Consider the following 21,149-nt stretch of genomic DNA (forward strand, 5'->3'; position numbering starts at 1 on the left):
ACAATCAGTGAGAATGAAATTAGAAAGGTTAGTTCCAGGTACTTCTATTGAAAGGAGGAGTCTAAAATGATTAAGCTTGATTAGTGATTTTCTCTCGCCAAAATTTTGAGGAAATATATTGATGTGAAAAGTCTAAGATGGACTGGTGGAATACTAGGCATAATTAATGTGGCTGGTTAAGGGTCTGGCTGAGGATTTGATCAAAGAAGAACCAACAGGCAGTTTTATCTGGAAGATGCAAGTCAGTTAATCAGTAAAGACTACAAAGAACGGAAGGATCTTGTCATCTGGAAAAGATAGTAAGGGCATAACAGCCATATGAAGATTGAGAAAGCTGAAGACTATCTGTTGGGGAAAATTCAGGCTTGAGAAGAGTGGAAACTCCTGTAGCACTTCTGAGGAAGCTACTAGAATAGAGCAAAGACCTCAAAGAGGAGAACTGCTGTGAGGTTCCACTTAAACAACAGTCTTACTGAAGACGAGGACTTTCTCTTTCCCCTTTCAATATGGGAGTATTAAAATCCTCCCAGCATCCCAGATGCCAAATTATTTGTGAAAGCTCTGTCATTCAGTACATACTAAGTATCCACATTTGCAAAATGGATATTGCCAAATATAATCTCTAAAACCAGGACAGTAAATAAAGAGCAACACTCTGAAAGCAGGGTGCAAGGGACGAAGACTCTTTTAGGCAGGGGGGAATCTTTCTATCCCACCGCTGCCACCATTAGATGCAAGGGTCCTCTTCATAAACAGGCAGGGGCAATCCTTCTTTCAGGATCCCAGCCACTGCCAGTTATAAACCCTCGAGTCTGTACGTGTGCATGTACAATATGAGTCACTGAGGGGCAGTATTTGAGACAAATCTTCTACTGATACTAAGTCAAGCAATTTACCACTCAGAAGCACTTTCTTTATTTGAAACAGAGAACTATTTATTTATGGTTACTTCAGTCCAACAATCATAACTTGTGTCAATAGTTTACTTCTTCAGTTTCACATATATACAATATCAAACATATCTTTCATTCTTCAACATTAACCACTTGACTGAAACTTTGTCTCTCCCCTATTCCTTTTCTTTTCAGTTCTTCCTCACTAGAAACCCCAGATCTGACTTAATAATAGTCACTTTTGCCTCCAGTATTCCAACTGAAGTCCCAAACTTAAACTAGGATCCTTTTCCCTCTAGCTCACCCGGCTAGAGACTACCATGACTGAACCTCAGACACACACATCTTTTCTCTAGTTTCCCTCACCAGAAACCTCAACATAACTCAACTCTTTTTAAAACATCCACTCCTTTTCTCCTCCAGCTAGCTCCGCCCCCTTCACTAGCCTAGAAATTGTTACATTTCTACCGAAGCAGCTACGTTACCATGGTGACACATGGCCAATCATCAGTAGCTAACTTCTGCCCACTTTTATCTCCAAATCAACACTAAATAACATAGGCAAAATTTACCAATAAAATAATGCTTTCCGTTACACAGGGAAATTGGGAATTCTAGAAAGGAAACAATTAGGGCCAGCTAACCCCTCCCAACAGAGGATTCCCCCAGGCAGGAAGCAGACAGGCTTTGAAGCTGCAAGGCCAATAAAAGCTAATCAAGGTGGCTAATTGCAGCATTCATACCTGCCACACCGACACTATTAATTGCTATTCAAACTGGCCAACCAAGGATTTTGCAAGGTAGAAAGCGGCCAGACATTCAACCAGCAAGGCTATTTAGTACTATTCAACCTGCCAACCAAGATTTCCCCTAGGGGAAAAAACCCCAGGCTTTGAAGCCACAAGGCTACTCCATCCCATTCAACCTGGCCTAGCAAGGATGCCCTATGTAGAAAGCGGCCAGACTATTCAGTGCAATTCAAGCTGGCCAAACAATGATTCCTCTACAAAGAAAGTAGCCAAGCTTCAAAGCGGCTCTTTGATTGAGGGTGCTACTCCAGCTTGCCAAACAGGGATTCCAATAGTTATAACACAGCCAGGCATTGAAGCTGCAAGGCTATTCAGTGCAATTTGACCAGACCAACAAAGGATTAACCTTGGTAGAAGGCAGCCAGACTTTGAAGCAGTGATACTACTCTATACTATTGAAGCTGACCAACCAAAGATTCCCTTAGGTAGCAAGCAGCCAGGCTTTGAAGCAGTGAGGCTATTCGTTGCAATTTTAGCAGCCCAAAAAAACCATTCCCCTAGAACACAAGTACCCAGCCTTCCTAGCAGCAAGCCTATTCCATTGCATTCCAGCTCACCAAACAAGGATTCCCATAAGAAGAAAACGGCCAGGCTTTGAGGCTGCAAGGCTATCACTGCTATTCCACCTGGCCAACAAATGATTCCCATAGGCCACAGCAACGCATGGCCAGGCAAAGCTAGTACATTTATAAAAGCATATATTGAAACATGCTTAAAGTACAACCATAAAATCATATATTAAACATACATATACTAAAATACATGAAACAAGAGTTGAAACACAATAAACAGAGTATGATTTTAAAATTCATAGTTAAAATTGACTGGATAAGCTTGCTGGAAGAGATGCAGGATGGAGTATATGCCCTTCAGAGGATCTAACTGTGAAGGGTAGATTGTATGGAGTAAGTTGATTCTGGAGGTAAGTTGGATCCTAATCATGTAGGGCATTAAAGATCAAAACCAACACTTTATAATTTGCCCGGAAACTAATTGGCAACCAGTAGACTGACTTCAATATGAGTGTAATATGCTCACGCCTAGATGTTTCTGTAACTAGTCTGGCTGCAGTGCTTTGAATTAAATTGAGTTTCTGAACTTGATACTGAGGTAGGCTAATGTAAAGCACGTGGCAGAAGTCCAACCCTGAGGTTACCAGCTCCTGTTGTATGTACTTCTGCTAATGCTACCAACTAAAACCTACTACTTAAACAGGGTAACAACTCAAATGAAAGGGGTTTGAAATGAGGACTGCAGCACTTTCTCAGCTGTGAGGCATATTGAAACGGATAGAAGGAGAAGAAAACTTAGTCTTCATAGAATCACAGAATAATAGAGTTGGAAGAGACCACATGGGTTATCTAGTCCAACCCCTTGCCATGCAGGAAAAGCACAATCAAATTACCCCTGACAGATGGCCATCCAGCCTCCGTTTAAAAGCTTCCAAGGAAGGTGCAACTGCATCTCTCAACTGTCCGATGTTGAGCCCCCAGTGGTGCAGTGGGTTAAACCCTTGTGCCAGCAGGACTGATGACTTGAAGGTTGGGTTGCTGACCTGAAGGTTGCCAGTTTGAATCCAACCCAGGGAGAGAGCGGATGAGCTCCCTCTATTAGCTCCAGCTCCATGTGGGGACTTGAGAAGCCTCCCACAAGAATGGTAAATCAAAACATCTGGGTGTTCCCTGTGCAATGTCCTTGCAGATGGCCAATTATCTCACACCAGAAGCAACTTGCAATTTCTTAAGTCACTCCTAACATGAAAAAAATGTCAGATGACAAGGAGAATGAGGTAATCATATTTTCTCAAGGTCCTGATCTACAGCACCTTGGAGACACTTCAGCTGAAGTACTACTGGTTTTTGAGAAAGGTTTTTGGGCTCACATTCAGTCATTGACAACTGTAAACATGAAATCCAATAGTTACAAGAACATAGGTCCCAACTCAGAATATTACAAATATTGAGCAGGGTACCTGCCATTATGATTAATGTCATTATTACCTTTATTCATATGTTACCTTCCTTCAAAGTCCAGGATCCAAGGCAAAAAAACCCATAAGGTTATATGAAGTGTTCACAGACAAGTACTCAAGATCGAGTCTATATCCAAATACATCCACCTCAAATTTTATATAACACTGCACCTCAACAAATTCATTTGAAAATGGATGACCTGGGGAACAGATTTATTCTACAAATCTTGAAGGAGGTATGGGTTAGTGAAGGAGAGAACAGTCAGTCTTGATTAAATCCCATCTAATGAAACCACAGGGAGAAAGGAAGTTATATTGACACAGTGACATTGTTACACTTGGGTGAAATATAGATTGTCTTGACTGTCATTCACCTTTCCTTAGCTATTTTCCCGAAGAACTACTCCTGGTGCTATCTTACCAGCTGTGATGAATAGGCTTGCCCACCGCTTTCATGCACCATCTATGAGTGTCTACTTCTAATCAGATCATTTTGAAAAAGAACTGAAGCGCTTTAGCAACACAAGGGGCGATGGCAATGTCAGCAGCAAATGTTAGAGACGTCTTTTCCAAGCTGTACAATAAACTTATGTAAAGTGCAGAATGATGTATAATTGGGATTACATAAAGTATGCTCCACTGACTCTCTTATTAACCCATCTAGTAAAAGCTTTAAAGAGCTCAAGGAGTAAGGTAGTTTGTAACTGGTCATGTTGCTATGTTCTGCTAAAGTAAATGCAGGCAATAAAAAACAATTCTATGTTTCTTTAAAAGGAAATCTTGATCATATGTCACACCCTGTATATTCCGAGAAATAAAAACACATGATTGCAATAAAATACAGGACCCCCATGTCAAGCATCATACTGGTATTCTACCATTTTTAATTAAGACCGTAGTCTTACGGTCATTTCACAATATCCAGACCCATTAAAATAAATAGGCTGCTCCTAAGTATGATGTTTTAGACCATATACCTAATCTACTGAAATTCAAGTGCAAAAAAGTAGCAAGCATTACTATTAAAGCAAAAATATATGCGGCAGTTTTCTAGGAAGGAAAAATTCATAAGACCATATGCATAATGAAGTGTCACATTCATTTGATCTACAGAATTAGCCTTGTAAAATAACACACTTTTAATCACAGTCAAGCAATTTCCACCAGGATTTCACTTCCTTTTAAGCAATAAGCTTCAATGGTCTATAGAGAAAAGAGTTCAGTATTTTAAAACAGAGCGGGTAGAATTAAAGAGACTATTAAATTCCTAAAGATAACTCAGTGGGTAGTTTGGGTTACTGGGTTAAAAGCTGTGAATTTAACTGTAAAAGTCATACTGAAATATAATCAAGAGAACAAAATGTCTCATAAAATAGAAGGAAAAAATTAAATAGAAACTGAGAATAAATAGAAATAGAATAAAGCAGTGGTGTTTTATTGGTCTGAGTAACTGAGTGACAGAGACAGAGTTCACAACTTTCTTGTTAGTGAATCACTGGGATGCAGAGTACTATAGCCACCATTTCTTAGCATCACATAATTTAAATTGCCTATAAACCAGTAGTGCCATGCCACTGAGGCATTCGCTCCAGGACAGAGAGATTCCGTTTGATAAAATGCTTGGAAGTAGAGACTGAAGCTCCACAACAAGGGGCAAGTACTTATGCAAAGGACTATTGTAACATCTTTAACTCAAAGGAAGATGTTGGTAGCACAAGCTTTCATAGAAGAAGTGAACTTCATCAGATACATAAAGTGAAGTGTCCAGGGACAAATATTTATACCTGTGAATGAGCAGGTTAAGTGTGTGAACAGCAAAAGGAAAACAAAACATGTGGGGTAATGAGGTACTTATACTTGAGATAAAAAGTTGGGAGAAAAAATATTGCCTAAAGCCAAAGTGAATGCTTCTGGAACATCGTCACACAGCCTGGAAAACTCACAGCAACCTAAACTGAACAGATCACCACATAAATGGTGGAGGGAGTTATTGTGGTGTAGTATGGTGCTGGCTGGCAACTAGAAAGATGTAAGGGGTTTCCCTGTATTGTACAAAATATTATGAGAAAGAACTCAATGAAGCCTCCTGCCCTCCTCTGACATTACTGCAAGACTGGAAAATCCCACCTCTGTTTTTTATAAGCACTGGTGAGTATGGTGGCCAAATTCCAAAACTCTGATTCTTTTAAAATTTAATTTGGACAAAAAGGCCAGCCTTCCAGATATGGCTTAAAATTTCATTTGTTTTGAAAATTAAGCTTAAGATTAACAACATTAATTAGTTCTCAAAGACAGGACATGGCTCCCTTAACTAACATGGGAGCAAAGGTTCTCAAATTTCTCCTTTCCATATGAGAGGTTGAGACAAGACCAGAAGAGCTCAGGGCTTGTTCTGGTTTCTTGTGTAGTGCTAAATTATTACTTAGCAACTAACTTTCTATACACAGACTTCTGTATCCATGGATTTAACCATCCACATATTGAAAATATTCTCTCCTCAAAGAAATTCCACAAAGCAAACCTTGATTTTGCCATTTTACTATGCCACTATATATAATGGGACCTGGGCATTAACAGATTTTGGTATGCAGAGGGGGCCCTAGAAACAAACCACAGTGGATATCAAAGGTCCACGGTACTGACAGTAGATTTCTTAAATCAACATTTCAAAAATAAGGAATTGTTGAAGTGGTGTCCAGTAGAGACCATTAATTTTTCATAGATTAATTGTTTTGTAACAGATGTTATGACTTTTAATGAGACTCATGTATTACACAGGGGAAAATGTTGGCAACATGGAATTGTAATAATGGGGAAACCTTCACCACCTGTCAAGGTCAGACGCCAGCCAATGGATGGAAATACAATTTATTGCATAAACAACTCAAAAAAGCTCATAAATCAAACACAGGAGCTTGCAACACTTAAACTTCAGTGTGAAAAAGACATTAAAACTGAAAAAACTCCAAAAAACCAAACCGGAGTATAATCTGGATTATCCAGAGATATAATCTGGATTAAAACAAAACTGCTTAGATTCAGCTCAAAATTGCAGGATGTCTTGAAGAAGGCAAAGCAAACTGCGGGCCAAATTCCCAAGGGTCCAAAATAAACAGAATCCCAACTGGGTTACAAAATAGTGTCTTAAGGTTCAAAACAAACAATGTCCCAAACCGAGCCAAACTTTGCCGCCAGAAACAGCGTAAACAAACCGGTACCAGAAACAAAGTAACGAAGGACAAAGAGTTACTGCAGGGTCAGGAGCCAAACCAGTGGCTAACCAGAGCGTAACTGCAGAACCAGGAGTCAAACTGAAATTGGGAGCGGAGCATTACTTCAGCGTCAGGAACGAAGCCAACAGTCGGTAACGGAGAGTAGTTACAGGGTTGAGAACGAAGCCAAGCCGGAATAGGGAGCGAAGAGTAATGCCAAAACAATGTCCAGTCCAAAGTCCAAGATGAGAAGTCGTCACAGCAAAGTCCTGGTCAATGGGTTGACACAAGTAGCCAAAACGACGGAGGCGAACTAATGCAGACAGTAATCACAATGCACTCTAAGGAAAACCCACACAGTTCCAGCCCCCGTCGTAGAAGTAACCCGGAATAAACTTACGTCGGTTGCACAGTCCCAAGCCAGTTTTCAGGAACACAAACACGAAACCCAATGGCGCCCAACAACCACCTTGCCACACGCAAGGGCCCAATGGCCAAATGCCCTCAATTTATTTACAACTCGTCTTCAGAACTCGAGCCAGGCACCGCCCTTCCCACAGGTTGCTCCCATTCTTCATCTGAGCTGGAACCGTCCTGCCGACGCCCAGACCTACCCGCAGCTGTGGAACTATCCCCACTCCTCCAATTAGACCACCTTAGGTCTGATCCTGAAGGACCCCATGTTTCCTCAGCGTCCCCATTATACCAGTGAGCCCAGTCTCCCCATCACAACCCTCTGGAGCGCGTGTCCATTCCATGCCATTCTCTTCTGCCCGTACCACATCCCCAGCGTCCATTTTAAGCCCATCCTCCCCTTCAAAACCCTCAAATGACTCCTCATCTGTTGATTCCTCAAATATCTCTCTAAGCCTCTTTCTCTGTAACTTCTCAAATGAGTTTTGCTCCTGAGGAGTCTTTCTTCTCTTCCTGCTACTATCAGTAGTATCGTTGACCCCAGAAGGCACATTCACAACACCACCCACTGAGTTTCAACCCACAGGTTAAAAAGAGGTTAAAAGAGCACAGAAGCCCCACTGAAGGAAGGAAGGAAGGAAGAAGGAAGGCCAAACTTTGAATTCTAGATGTGATCTAAGAGATTGCCTTAGACAAGCAGTGTTTGGGCACAAAGGCAATGGTTACGAAAGAATGAACTGCCTGAATCCATGCCCTCTGGCTAGGAAGCCATTCTCTTCAACTAGAATACTTCACTGTTTTGCAGAGATTTTAAAATACAAATTTCAGGACTGCTACCTGGCTCAGATAAAAAACAAAGTTGTATTTTTAATAATATGTATCTATGTAATAGGAGGTGTCTGATAATAATATATTAGAAAGTTTTACTTTCCTGACCTACCGGTCAGTTGGCTTTGAATTACTATATTGTACTCCCTAGGAACAGGCTTTGGGTTCCTCAGACAGAGGACATGTTGCTTGTGGCTGTACTTCTCACGTCTTCAAAATAACCAGACATTACTGTTGTTGTGGACTATTCAATGGCAATTCCTGGCAAAAAGGGCAACATTGTCTTCTTGCTCAGTTTTTTTTTATTTAAAAAAAATCTAGGCTATAGCACAGGCATGGACAAACTTCAGTCCTCCAGGTATTCTGGACTATAACTCCCACAATTTCTAAGAGCCAGTAGGCTGTTAGGAATTGTGAGAGTTGAAGTCCAAAGCATGCAGAGGGCCGAGGTTTGCCTAGGCTGCTATAGCACCACTGCCACCACCACCAAAAATTAAAATCTCAAGGGACTTGACTGGTTCAACACTTCTGGTTCATATTGGATTCTTGGCCATCCCTCTTTCTTACTACTATTTGACGCTAGGCAGATTCATTCCCCTGTAGTTTATGTAAAGGATGTTTAGAGCACTGTTCCTTTAAAATAAAAGCATGTCCATGCCAGGTACTACATGCTGGTCCAATAGGTGAGTAAAGGCACTGAAGAGATCTGGCCAAGTTGTCTACAGTGTCATGAGAATTAGTTTTGCCTATTATGTAGGGTGGCCAGGTGAGAAACAACTGGAAGGTTGGATGCAGACATAGTATCACCCAGTTTCATATGGGACTGAACTCCTATACCTTCAATCCTAAACAGGCCATGAAGTAGGGTGAGGTATCATAAAACTCTGTCAAGCAGCACAGGTACTAGTCCTCTCTTGCTTTCCAAATTCTAAATTTTTCAGTAACAGTTGTCCTCTCTTACTAATGTGGCAAAAATAGAAAGCAAAACAAGTTCACATGAATATGAACATTTTATCCATGTTCACAATTCCTCAGTTTGTGTACTGAAACCTATGCCTCACAAAAATTTAGCACTGTTAAAGTTAATATTTGCCAGGTTGTATATGGGTTTAGAAATACAAAGGAAAAAGAGCACATTGAAACTTCACATTAAAATACTGCTAACACAGCAACTGAGGGCATCACAAAGCACACTTTCTGTGTCTCACAAAAAAGGTAAGAGCTCACTGTGTAAGCTGTGATGCAAGATCTATTTCTATAAAGATCTAATATGCTGACATCTATTTCCAGCATTTTCTTGTCCTTTCCACCAGTGACTGGTTTAACTCTTACTTACAGATAAAAATGAAGCTAAAACAGGACACAGAACTACAGTCGTTTTATTAGGTTTGGGTAGGTTTACATTGATATGGGATTTGAGGAACAAAATAAAATATTGTGTTAGCAACATGTAAAAACACTGTTCAGTCCTGTTCATGGCATTATATTACCAATTTTCCCTATACCATCACAAACCTGCATTTTTATATATTTTCAGAAACTGAGTAAAAGTCAATCAGTAACCATGGCACTCCACAGCAACTGATGAACTCATATCAGTGACAACAAAGTAGATATATTATATGAAGCTCTAATGCAAGAGCTAGAGGCTGACATGGGATAGGATGTCCTACCATCAGTTCTCAGGCAGAACTGGAACCACCCCCATTTCCTTTCCCACTTTTAGAACCCTAAATCCAGAGCACACGTGATATTTAGGAACTGCTGCTTTATTTAAGTGGGTTGTGACAGGATCTCAGTAAGTCACAATTCCCCATGGATAGTTCTTTTTAAAATCCAATTGCCGAGGGGGAAATCTCATGTGAAGACTTGAGGTTATTTCTGGAAGATCACTCACCTGAACATCTTAGGGGAATCAGTGTTAAAAGACATGGTGCACAAGGCTTTGGGAGTTGGAATGCAATATATGCTTTTGTGTAAGCTGTCCTTATATATGAGTTGAGGGCAGGCTCTGGGGCCAAAATTATGAATTTGCTATGACCTGTGGATGCGTCGAGGGTAAAGTTAGGGAGTATGCAACAAACAAATTTTCAAAAATGCATAGAGGGAACATACTTAGGAAGAGCTAAAGAGAAGAGGATCTGTTTATTTGAAGGGTTATAGTGTGTACGTTCATTGCCTCCTTCCCCACCATTTCCCTACCTGAGCAATTTTCAGTAACAACATGAGGGAGCCTCAAGAATGCACCATTTTGGGTGCTTGAGATGGGGTGGAATTGAGGTGGCCACTTCTAATAAGGGCTTACTGCATAAGCCTCTCTGGAGAGAGACTGAGGTCAGAATTTTAAATATGGTCATCCACTGGACAAAGTATTTCTGCAAATGAATCTCACCACATTTCTGAACTGCTAAGATATCAACTACAGAAGTGAAAAGAAGAATTAAGAACTGAAACACATCAAAAGGCGGAATGCTTTGACCACAGGTAAGAATCTGTGTTTTTTGAGAAAAGAATAACATAAGACAGTATCTGTTTATAATAACTACCAGGGCTTCTCACTTTTCTTTGTTCCAGGAGACTCCTTTTTTTAAAAATCCCTGCAATTTCTCTTAAAACCAAACAGGAGACTGGTTGGCTAGTGGTTTGAGCATTGAACGATGACTTTGCATATCACGATTCAAATTCAAATTCAGCCACGGAAACTCCGTGTGGGTGACCTTGGCCATGTCACACATTTTCAATCTTGGAAAACACCGTGATAGATTCTCTATGGAGTTGCCGAATAATGGAAATGACCTGAGGCTCATAGCAAAATCAACATATGCCTCTTAGATTCTATGTGTCCTGATGGCACCAGATCATATCTGATCTTAGAAACTAAGCATCACCAGACCTGATTCATACATGGATATGGGACCTCCAAGGAATATTATGTCTTGCAGACTATATGAAAATTGTGGGTGAAAAATGCATGTAACAAAGCATGATGGAAAAATCCCAACTGCCTGTCTTTCTATCTGCTTATTCCTTGCTGCTCTATCTTCAAGGGACTGGCAGGGAGTTGAGAATTGCAATGACTGGAGTGCCACAGTATTTCTAACTTTGGTCGCAAGGAAAGACTGTCTAATAAAGAACAGCAAAGGCTATAATCTATTTCAAAAAGCACAACAATGCAAATACTTTGACCAAGAAATGAAATTCTATGTAATTCAGAAACAAGAGACATACATCAATCTAATAATAATAATAATAATAATAATAATAATAATAATAATAATAGAAAATATTGTCAAAAGATATTTCATGAAAGCAACCTTTCTTCTTTAAAAGAATACTTTGAATTATAATTTTCCCTTAGGGTTCTTGAAATTGTTTTTTTTATTATTATTAAATAATCAGCCTACCTCAATAGCAGTAAAGCAGTTTCTGATAAAGTGCTCACTTTATGCTGCTAGAATGGCATAATCCACATAGCAAGCGCAGCAACACGTTAAAGGGGAAACAGGAGTCACTTTTTAGTAACATTGTTAAAGATAATACAGTAGACCTTTGCTATCTCCTGGGGATTGTTTCCAAGATTCCTATAGGTACCAAAATCCATAGGTGCTCAACTCAAATGGTATTTCTTTTACAAAAGGGCAAATTGAAGGCTTCTTTTGGATTTTAAAAAATATTTTCAAGCTGTGGATGGTTGGATCCAGGGATGCAGAATCTGAAGATATGGAAGGCTGTTTCCTGTACTATATAAGCCCTTTAATAGGAAGAGGGAAAGGAACAGATGCCAACTTTTTTTTCCTAATGAAAACACACAGCTTCACAAACATGTTGAAAAATGCAATCACATGGACCTAAGAATATTATGGATTCTTCCCACAGATTGATGAGGTAACCATGTGTTCTAGTTTACATAGAACTGGAAGGAGCCCCATAGGCCATAGAATCCAACCCCCAATCCTTACATGGGTCTAGAGAAGACATGTCATTAGTAGGAGAGAATCTGAAGTTTTAGGAACAGACTTTTAAGGAATTAATCAGGAGATCAAACAGAAAAGGAGATTCCACCTGAACATTAGGAAGAACTTCTCGACTGTAAGAGCTGTTGAGCAGTGGAACTCCCTGCCTTGGAGTGAGGTGGAAGCTCCCCCCTTGGAAGCTTTTAAACAGAAGCTGGATGGCCCTCTGCCAGAGGTACTTTGATTGTGCTTTTCCTGCATAACAGGGGTTGGGCTAGATGGCCCATGTGGTCTCTTCCAACTTTATGATTCTATGAAGACAGGACAAATATGAAGGTTCATAGCTTTTGTAAATTTGGAATAAGCATCCTGGGTTACGAGTTGAATACTTAAGCAAGTTAAACACCAACCAAAAATAAAACAATAACCCAAACCTCCAACACTGCTCAAACTCTCTTCTATATCAGTATATGATCTGGAGGTCATTTCCAAGAGCTTCTGCTGCAGTATGTGTAAGCTTTCCTCATTATTACTCTGTGCTTATTAAACAAAACCCAAACATGACCCTGCCAAAATTTACTTATCTAAAAATAGCTTCTCTTCCCATTCTGGCACTATGCTGAATGTGCAAAAGAAAAGTAATATGCATTAGAAAAAAATGTGATGTTCCTATTCCCTTTATTTCCCATGGCCCAAACTGCCTGGGGAATTGATTTGGGACTCCTGATTTGTCAGTATCCAACATTACATTATGTGGAGGTGAAGGGAGGGAGGGAGGGAGGGAGAGAAAGAGAGAGAGAGCAATCCATTTTCAAGGAAGAAATCTCTTAAAATAAGGAGCAAAACAAGAAATCCAGCAAAATGCAGATGATACACGAACTAGAAAGAAAGAACAGTCCAAAAGAGAACGATGATTGATGGTTCTGAAATGTTGTAGGGATTACTGGATCAAAATAGGTTGAATAAGTACAGTCTGTGCAATTCAGAGGAACAAAGATGATCTCTAGCTAGACTCTGCGGACTTAACAAGGATCTTGAGATGTTTTAGATGACTCTTCAGGGCTTATAATGAACTCCATCTACAGCTTTATATGCAAAGAAGCAAAGTGTTTAAAATTAAATGTGTTTAAAGTGTTCAAAAGTCCTGTACACCTCTATCCACATAGATAAAGTGTATATTTGGGTTCTTGAATCATACTATAAAATAGTTTGACAGTAAAGCCAGAACTTAGAAATAACTGTTTAAATAAGTTACTGAGTTTTCTGCTCATCAGACTTTCCCCCCAATGTGACTTCATTTACTAGATTTCCTGATTAATGCTCAAGTTCATCCCATGGGCTAACAAGTTAATTAACTTTGGAACATTGAAATTCATAAGAGTGGGTGGTTCTTCCTTTGGCAAATTCAGAAAGACAGGAAAAGCAAGGATTAGGACTGGAAGAAATGTATCACAGGGCTCTGTTGGTCAGCAGTAGAACCCAACCAAGGAATAGCTAGGAGGCAACTGAAGATCTCAGATTGGGGAGCAATTGAGGAAGAATGGAAAGGAAGAAAGATACAGAATGAATTGGGGCATGTACCAGTTTGTTTGCTTAGCTCCTAAGTAGTCATTTCACTTTCATAGTGTCAAGCACTTCAGACCAGAAACCTTTGTTCCTTTGCCCCCATCCCCACTTACTGACCTGTCTATCTTTCTGGGGTAGGGAATGAGTTATGGTTCTTTTCAATTTCCCCCTTTATAGGCTCTTGAATAATTGGATGAAATGTTTTGCGCAACCCACTTTGAGGGGTTTGGTGAAGCTGAAACTATTAGTTTGGTGCCAATAAATTCATTTAGTTACTCCTATGTTCTCTTTATATCTACTTAGAAACAAATCCCCCTTGCAAGATTAAGTGTATTTATTATTGCTCACACAGTCCTAGACAATTTGTGGTTTCATCTCTCCTTCTCTCATTCTTCTCTCCCCCATTCCCTTCTGTTTCTTACTCAACCAGTTTTTACTCCACACTTTTGAGGATTTTCATAAAGCTGGAGCTCACAGCTAAAAGTTGTAGATAACTAAATTTACATGTTTCTATTCCTGCCCATAGCTGTTTCTACATAACCATTTAACCAGGTCAAGACATGGATTAAAGAGAACTGGTTTGCTGTGAAGTGCTTACACAGGAACCCCACGAATCAGTTCCAAGTTGGGACAGTGGCTACAAAGATCCACTGACTATGGATCTATCTGATCCAAGGAATATTTTTCTACTTCATTGATGGGAAGCAGCGTTGAACAGAAGCAGGGCAAAGTAAGAAAGTGAAAGTGAGTATTCCCATGGGAACGCTGTGGCTTTCTCTCTGGCAGGAGGTGTTTGTTTACCTTCCGGTTGAGCTTTGTATAGAGTTTCTTTCCGCAAATGTTTCAGTATTAGCCCTGCCTTCACAAGCACTCTGCATTTTGGTCTCTGATTCCTGCTCTACATGGGATATACACTGATCACCTTCAGCATATTTTATGTTGTTTTCCAGAATTTCTGGTGAGTTTTTTAAATACATTGTTGGATGACTCTTGCAGTGTGCCTTGGGGATGTACAATTTGAGCCAGCTTCAAATTGGATTTCAGTGCCCGTGTAGAAGGGCCATATGTTTTATAAAAAAAATCTACTCAGAAGTACGTCCTACTGAATTAAATGAAAACATGTGCTCTGCCACTGATCCTCTACAGATTGCACTTCAAGATAAAAAGTGGGGAAACAGAAAGTATGCAGTGTTTCATTTGTGATAAAAAATGCCCAGAGGCACTCAAAACATATCTAATTAAGAACTCTCCATCCTTGATTCACTAACTGACCTTTCCAGACAGTGACTTACTGTTCCACTTCTCGTGATTCAGAGTCTTAAACCTTAAATTTACACATCGCCCGTTATAAACCTTGTTTAAACAATATACTTTCATGGCTAATGAAAAGTGTACAAAGGATGGGAGAGGATAGAAGGAAGAGAAGACAGATGCAGATCAGTGAATATTTCCTGACATGGGCACATGCCATCGGCAGGCAACGATGATACTGTGGGATTCCCCAGTGGGAAAGAATCAAAGTTGGAGAAAGGAAACTTTAAAGTGACAAAAAGAGCACTTTTGGAGTTGCCTGTAATGAAACATGTCCCTCTGTGTGAAAAGTCCATATCAGTTCCAATAAATACTATAGTCTTTTACAAAATTAACTTTTTACATGTTAAACTACTATATATTCTCATGTATAAGTCAAAAACCTGATCCAAAGAACCTGGGTCTACTCATCCACAATTTTTATAAGAGCTGGTCCCTTACAAAAAAAAGGGACCAGCCACTTCTTTGAAAGGTGAAAGGTGAATATTTAGTCTGTCCTAGAAAAACCAGTCATTAGACTGGTGTACGGAGCAATGGAACAACCATTCATTGCTCTGCTAATGAAATGTTCTAGATTGATAAAATATAGCAGCTGCTTGCAACTGTTACTGCTGCTAATGGCATGCACTTATAAACATGAAGGCAATCACAATGTGGGTTATTACAGAAATGTGTATTTCTTTAATTCTACCCCTTTATTATTCTGTAATTCTGCTATCTCGAATTATGGGTGGGCTACTGTAGCCCTCTAAGGGCTCTTTCACACTCCACAAATATAACACTATGATCCCACTTTGATTGCCATGGCAGCATTCTATGGAATCTTGGGATTTGCAGTTTAGTGATGGTGTTTAGAACTCTCATTCAGAAAGCTCTGGAACACTGGTTCTCAACCTGTGGGCCATCAGGTGTTTTGGCCTACAACTCCCAGAAATCCCAGCCAGTTTGCCAGTTGTTCGGATTTCTGGGAGTTGAAGACCAAAACCTCTGAGGACCAACAGGTTGAGAATCACTGCTCTAGGACCTCACCATAGCAAAGTGTGTGTATGTGCCTTCCAGTTTCTTGTCCACTTACAGCAACCACCTCCCCAAATTCCATAGGGTTTTTTTAAGACAAAGAATAGTCAGAGGTGGTTTGGTCAGTTTCTTCCTCTGAAATGTGGTCTACATCAGTGGTTCTCAACATGGGTTTCCAGATGTTTTTGGCCTTTAACTCCCAGAAATCCTAGCAGCTGGTAAACTGGTTGTAGGCTGAAAATACCTGGGGACCCCAGGTTGAGAACCACTGGTCTACAGCATCCAAGTACTAACCAGAGCTAATCCTGCTTAGCTTCCAAGATCAGCTGTTGTAAAAACCCAGGGGCATTTACACCAGACTATTTCTAAGAAAGCTGAAAATGGCAATCACAGAAGTACTTATTCCCATTGTTGACACATACACACACAGCTTTTTGAAGCACTGCAGAAACAATACAACAAATCATAATATGGATCCTGTCCACAGGTTGAGTGTACGTATCCAAGAACATACCTGTAACTCTCTGAAAAAAGTAGATGCTATCTCCTGTCTTAAATGAGCAAATTCTAAGCTAACAGGGGTTTGTGCAATATATTTTTAAAACCTGATAATTTTAAATAAGAAATAAGGCAATTCAGTCCTGGAAAAGTGACTCAAAATGTCAATTATCACACCATGTCAAATTGTTATATTGCTAAAAAAGAAAAGAATAAAAAACCCACAGTGAAACGCAGCAGCAAAGGTGCTACAGAAAGTATTTCTTCTATGCCAAGTGTGAAGAACAATTTGCCTTCTCTCAACAGTGAAGCCTCTTCCTTATTTACATCTTTTGCTATTCAAAATTTGTACTTGCACGAATAAACACCAACATGAGACCTTGTTTAAACTCCCTCTGCATATCTAATCAAACAAAGAAAGCCAGATTTAGATGTTGCTTGCAAAGACTGTGGTTGTAGGTTTTTCCATGTCACATAATTTATCCCCTCTGTTACAAACAAGATGAATTGCTTGTCTTGAAAGTTTCTAGAAGTGGTGATTTCTTGCAAATAGATTGCTGGGCTCATCTGTACTTGTTAATATTAAACAATGGTCTACTTCAGGATGCTCAGAGGCCTTACTGCACAGCAAGGCCTTGCATCAGGCTGTACTGCAAGTCCTCCGTATCCATAGCTTCTGTATCCATGGAGTCAACCATCCATGGCTTGAAAAACCTTTTTTAAAAATCCAAAAAGCAAATTTTGATTTTGACACATTATAGGAATGCCATTTTATTACACCATTGTATATAATGGGAATTGAGTATTCACAGATTTTGGTATCTACAGCAGGATCCTGGATTCAAACCCCAGCAAATACCAAAAGCCCAGTGCAGCATGTTTCAAATTTTCAATGATGCTACTTATCCAAAACTTATTTCCTGCAGCTAAAAAGAATATAGTTTTCAGAAGCTGTTCTGCCCCAGAACAGAAAATGCTTTCTCTTTTATAAAAGAAAAGGAGGTGCAAAAGAAGAAAAGAAAGTACGGAAGGAAGAGACAGAGGATGCCTACTATCTTTCTTCATTAGAAGAAATGCTGGAAAATGATACATTCATGTTCAAAGAATAACCTTAGCAATAAGCAACAACATTATGATATCATCTTGAATTAGAGCAATTTTATAAATGATATAAGAAATTGCAGTAGTAGATGTAAGAACATATCATACTGATCAGAAAAGAGACATTGAGTGCAATGCAATGGGGGAAAGAAGCTATTAATTTAAAAACCAGCAGGAACTCTTTTGTACTATACATGAAAAAGAAAATCAGTCACATTGTTAATTTTTTTAAAAGAAAAAGCCTAAATCCATATTTCTGTATTACATTAGCCGGGCCAACTCAAAGATGACAAAACACTGCAAATGTTCAAGTTCTTAAGTACTATATCAGGTTAAATGGCAAAGAAAATAAGGTGGGGAGCATTGGGGGAGAAAGGAAGTGACCAATGTTCAAGCCATGAAAAATGGGAAATCTGCTATTGCTGGCTTCTCTTTCTCTTTGAAGGATCCCAAGCATAAACTGAAACTATCTCTGTATAAACTCTGATTTCAACGTATGAAACCCCAATCAACTTTCCACCTTAAAACTGGATTAAGATGAAGATTCTCTTGTTTGAACATCAAAGGCTTTCTTTCTCAATTTTTGCGTTGTCTCTTTTCTTATCCTGTGTTAACATGAGCCAAATAAAATGTACTCACCTCAAACCCACTGTAAGCATCCCATATGGCGTATATACAGCTGGTTCCGCAGCAGAAGTGCTACTTTTAGCCATTAACTGAGCACTGAACATTACTCCAGAGCTTTTAGGAAACCCCGGCATGACCCCTCCAGTATTTTTGACATGTGGACAGCTGGATCAGGTTGGATTAAGGGTGATCCAGTTTTTTTCTCAAAAAAAACTCAATGCTGTTTCACCAGCTAAAAGCAGCTCCCTAGCATGGAACCCTGTTGTGACCTCACAAGGTGCAATATTAGCAGCAAAGCTTTGCTAGGGAGTTGTTTCTGCCTGATGAGATAGTGGTGACCAGCAGGAGGGCAAATCACTGGTGCTCATGCCCTGTTGGCCCAGCTGATCATGTAGACTCTAAAAGGGCTTTGGGGCACTTCCATGCAAGTAGATATGAACTTATTGTGTATTTGGGGCAGCTTCGGAGCAGGATACTTCAGAGTAATTTGTCTGGTGTAGATACAGCCTAAGACTTCCCTTCAACCGAAGAGACTTGCACAATCAAATAGAAATTTAAAAAAATTAGATCACTGATTCAATAAAATCCCTGCTGCTTGTTTCATTCATTCCCTTTCTTCACCACTGAGGACTGGAACACCAGGAAGGATACAAATCTCTAGAATATGGTAGTTACATATTAAAAAAAAAACAAAGTTCCACACATCAATAGGAAAATATCTCTGTGCTCTTGGGGTTCTTGCTGAAATTATCCATTTTACATTTCCTAGAACTTGAGAAGGACTCAGCCACATCTTGCCCCTTGATGAGATATGTGGTATATTTTAGAAAGCTACATTCCTTAAAAACCCAAAGGTTCACCTAAAAACTAAAATGATATAGATAGGGCTAAAATATGCACAAACGTGCTTTAGTCAATGGAGAAACTAACAAAAATAGACATATCCAGGAAAGTGCATGAAGAAATATGGGCATTAAGAGAAATACATGCAGAAATGTGTAGAAGTCTTCAGGTGGAAAGAAAGAAGTTCTTGCAACCAGATAAGTGACAACAGATGAGACAGGAATCCAGGAAGAATTGAGGGGGGGGGGGGATGCAACAAAACTGGAATGGAACTTTCTCCTCAATCTTAGTTATATCTGGCTCCAGCTACCTTAAGGATGTCTCCATGTACCAAACTGCCCATATCTTGAGATTTTGAAAGGAAGCTATTGTCTGTGTCACTTTGCAGAGGAAAACTCACCATGTAGAACTCACAATGGCCATCAAACTCTGGAAAGCTATCCCCACTGAAAGTCAACTGATGTTGATGCTGCTAGCACTTTGATGCCATGTTTAATCTTACTTATATGCTAAGTCAATTCAAAGTGTCATGTTGATTTAGTTTTAATTTGCTCTACTGTTTTTATGCTTCAGATTTACTTTTATTATGACACTATTTTACAATTTTAACCTAATCTATTGTGACTTTTTAACATTTTGGCTACTACTACTCAAGAATGAAGAATGCATTACAAGACAATTGATAGACAACCAAATAGTTATAGCATTACAGTACAATTGATACACAGAAGCACACCACCTCTAATATGGGCGGGAATATACTGTATTATATTTGTCATTGTTAAAAGCCATTCATCAACCATGGATTTGATCAAGCTGTCTGTGTTAGTGGCACTACAACTTGTGAGAACAAATCTAGTAAATATTAGATTTAATTTCAAATGGAAGCTGGAAAGTCATCTCGCAGGTGCAATTCAGTTGTTGGGCTAGATCAGTGGTTCTCAACCTGTGGGTCCCCAGGTGTTTTGGCCTGCAATTCTCAGAAATTCCAGCCAGTTTACCAGCTGTTAGGATTTCTGGGAGTTGAAGACCAAAACCTCTGGGGACCCACAGGTTGAGAATCACTGCTCTAGGACCTCGCCATAGCAAAGTGTGTGTATGTGCCTTCCAGTTTCTTGTCCACTTACTAACCACCTCCCCAAATTCCATAGGATACATAAAATAGATTTCTCTTTGAAGTGTAAAAAAAATATGGAACACTGTGAAAACATGTGCATTTTCTGTTCTGTACTGCATCTTGGTTCTGTTTTTTTCTCTTAGTTCTTTCAAAAAATTAATGAACCCTGGCAAAAATCCAAATACATGAATGAGTTTTATACTGCTCTAATGTGTGCTACAGAAGGAATCAAAACTGAATTAACTGTGTTTGAAAGACAAACAAGAGAGAAAGAGAGGAAAAATACAAAATACTGAAATTATGTTGCTGGTTCCAGAAACAGAAAATGGAAAATATTCTTTTCTAAGCAGCATGTTGAAAAACTTCATTTTTCTGAATTTCTTATCTATAAACCAACACGCTGTCTAATTAGGTTAAGGTACCTACTGAGAATCGCTTACCCAATTTTTTAAAATCCCATAGCCAAAGGAGAACTCAGAATTTCTTGTTCAATTTGAATGAACTAAATTCAACATAATACATCAAAGGCACTATCAAAGTCAAACCAATTCTGTCTTAAAAAATAACCATGAACATATTTGGAACCTGCAGGTATGCTGCTCGGTGTGCAATTTAATGTGTTTGCCCCACTGTTAGCCTTAAAAGGTGCTTGGATAAAAATCTGTGGACTCAACAAGATTACAGTTGCTTGAAGCAAATTCTTTCTTGTTTTAGGAACCCATGAGATGAACACAGTAGTATCCAAGACTATAATTTTCACAAGCAACAAACTAGTTTTGCTTTGTTGGTACAGCTGATGAGCTATTCCTCTCCTTAAAGTTCTCAAAGTCCACCTGTTAAGAATATTAATGCTTATGGAAAAAGTGAACAACTTGTGGCCCTGTAAGTATTACTAGATTTCTATCCCCATTAGCTGCAATCAAGCATGACCAATGGTCAGGAATGATGGAAGCTGTAAAAATGCCAAAATTGTCTATATGTGTGGTTG

At 39.4% G+C, this 21,149-nt stretch overlaps 1 protein-coding gene across 5 annotated transcripts in view; it reads right to left on the bottom strand.

Annotated features, from left to right (window-relative positions):
- Positions 1 to 21,149, bottom strand: part of syt9 (synaptotagmin 9) — a 102,395-nt gene that overhangs the window by 22,358 nt on the left and 58,888 nt on the right. The gene's annotated exons all lie outside the window — the stretch shown is intronic.

This window comes from Anolis carolinensis, chromosome 1 (assembly GCF_035594765.1).
Source record: "Anolis carolinensis isolate JA03-04 chromosome 1, rAnoCar3.1.pri, whole genome shotgun sequence".
NCBI lineage: Eukaryota > Metazoa > Chordata > Lepidosauria > Squamata > Dactyloidae > Anolis > Anolis carolinensis.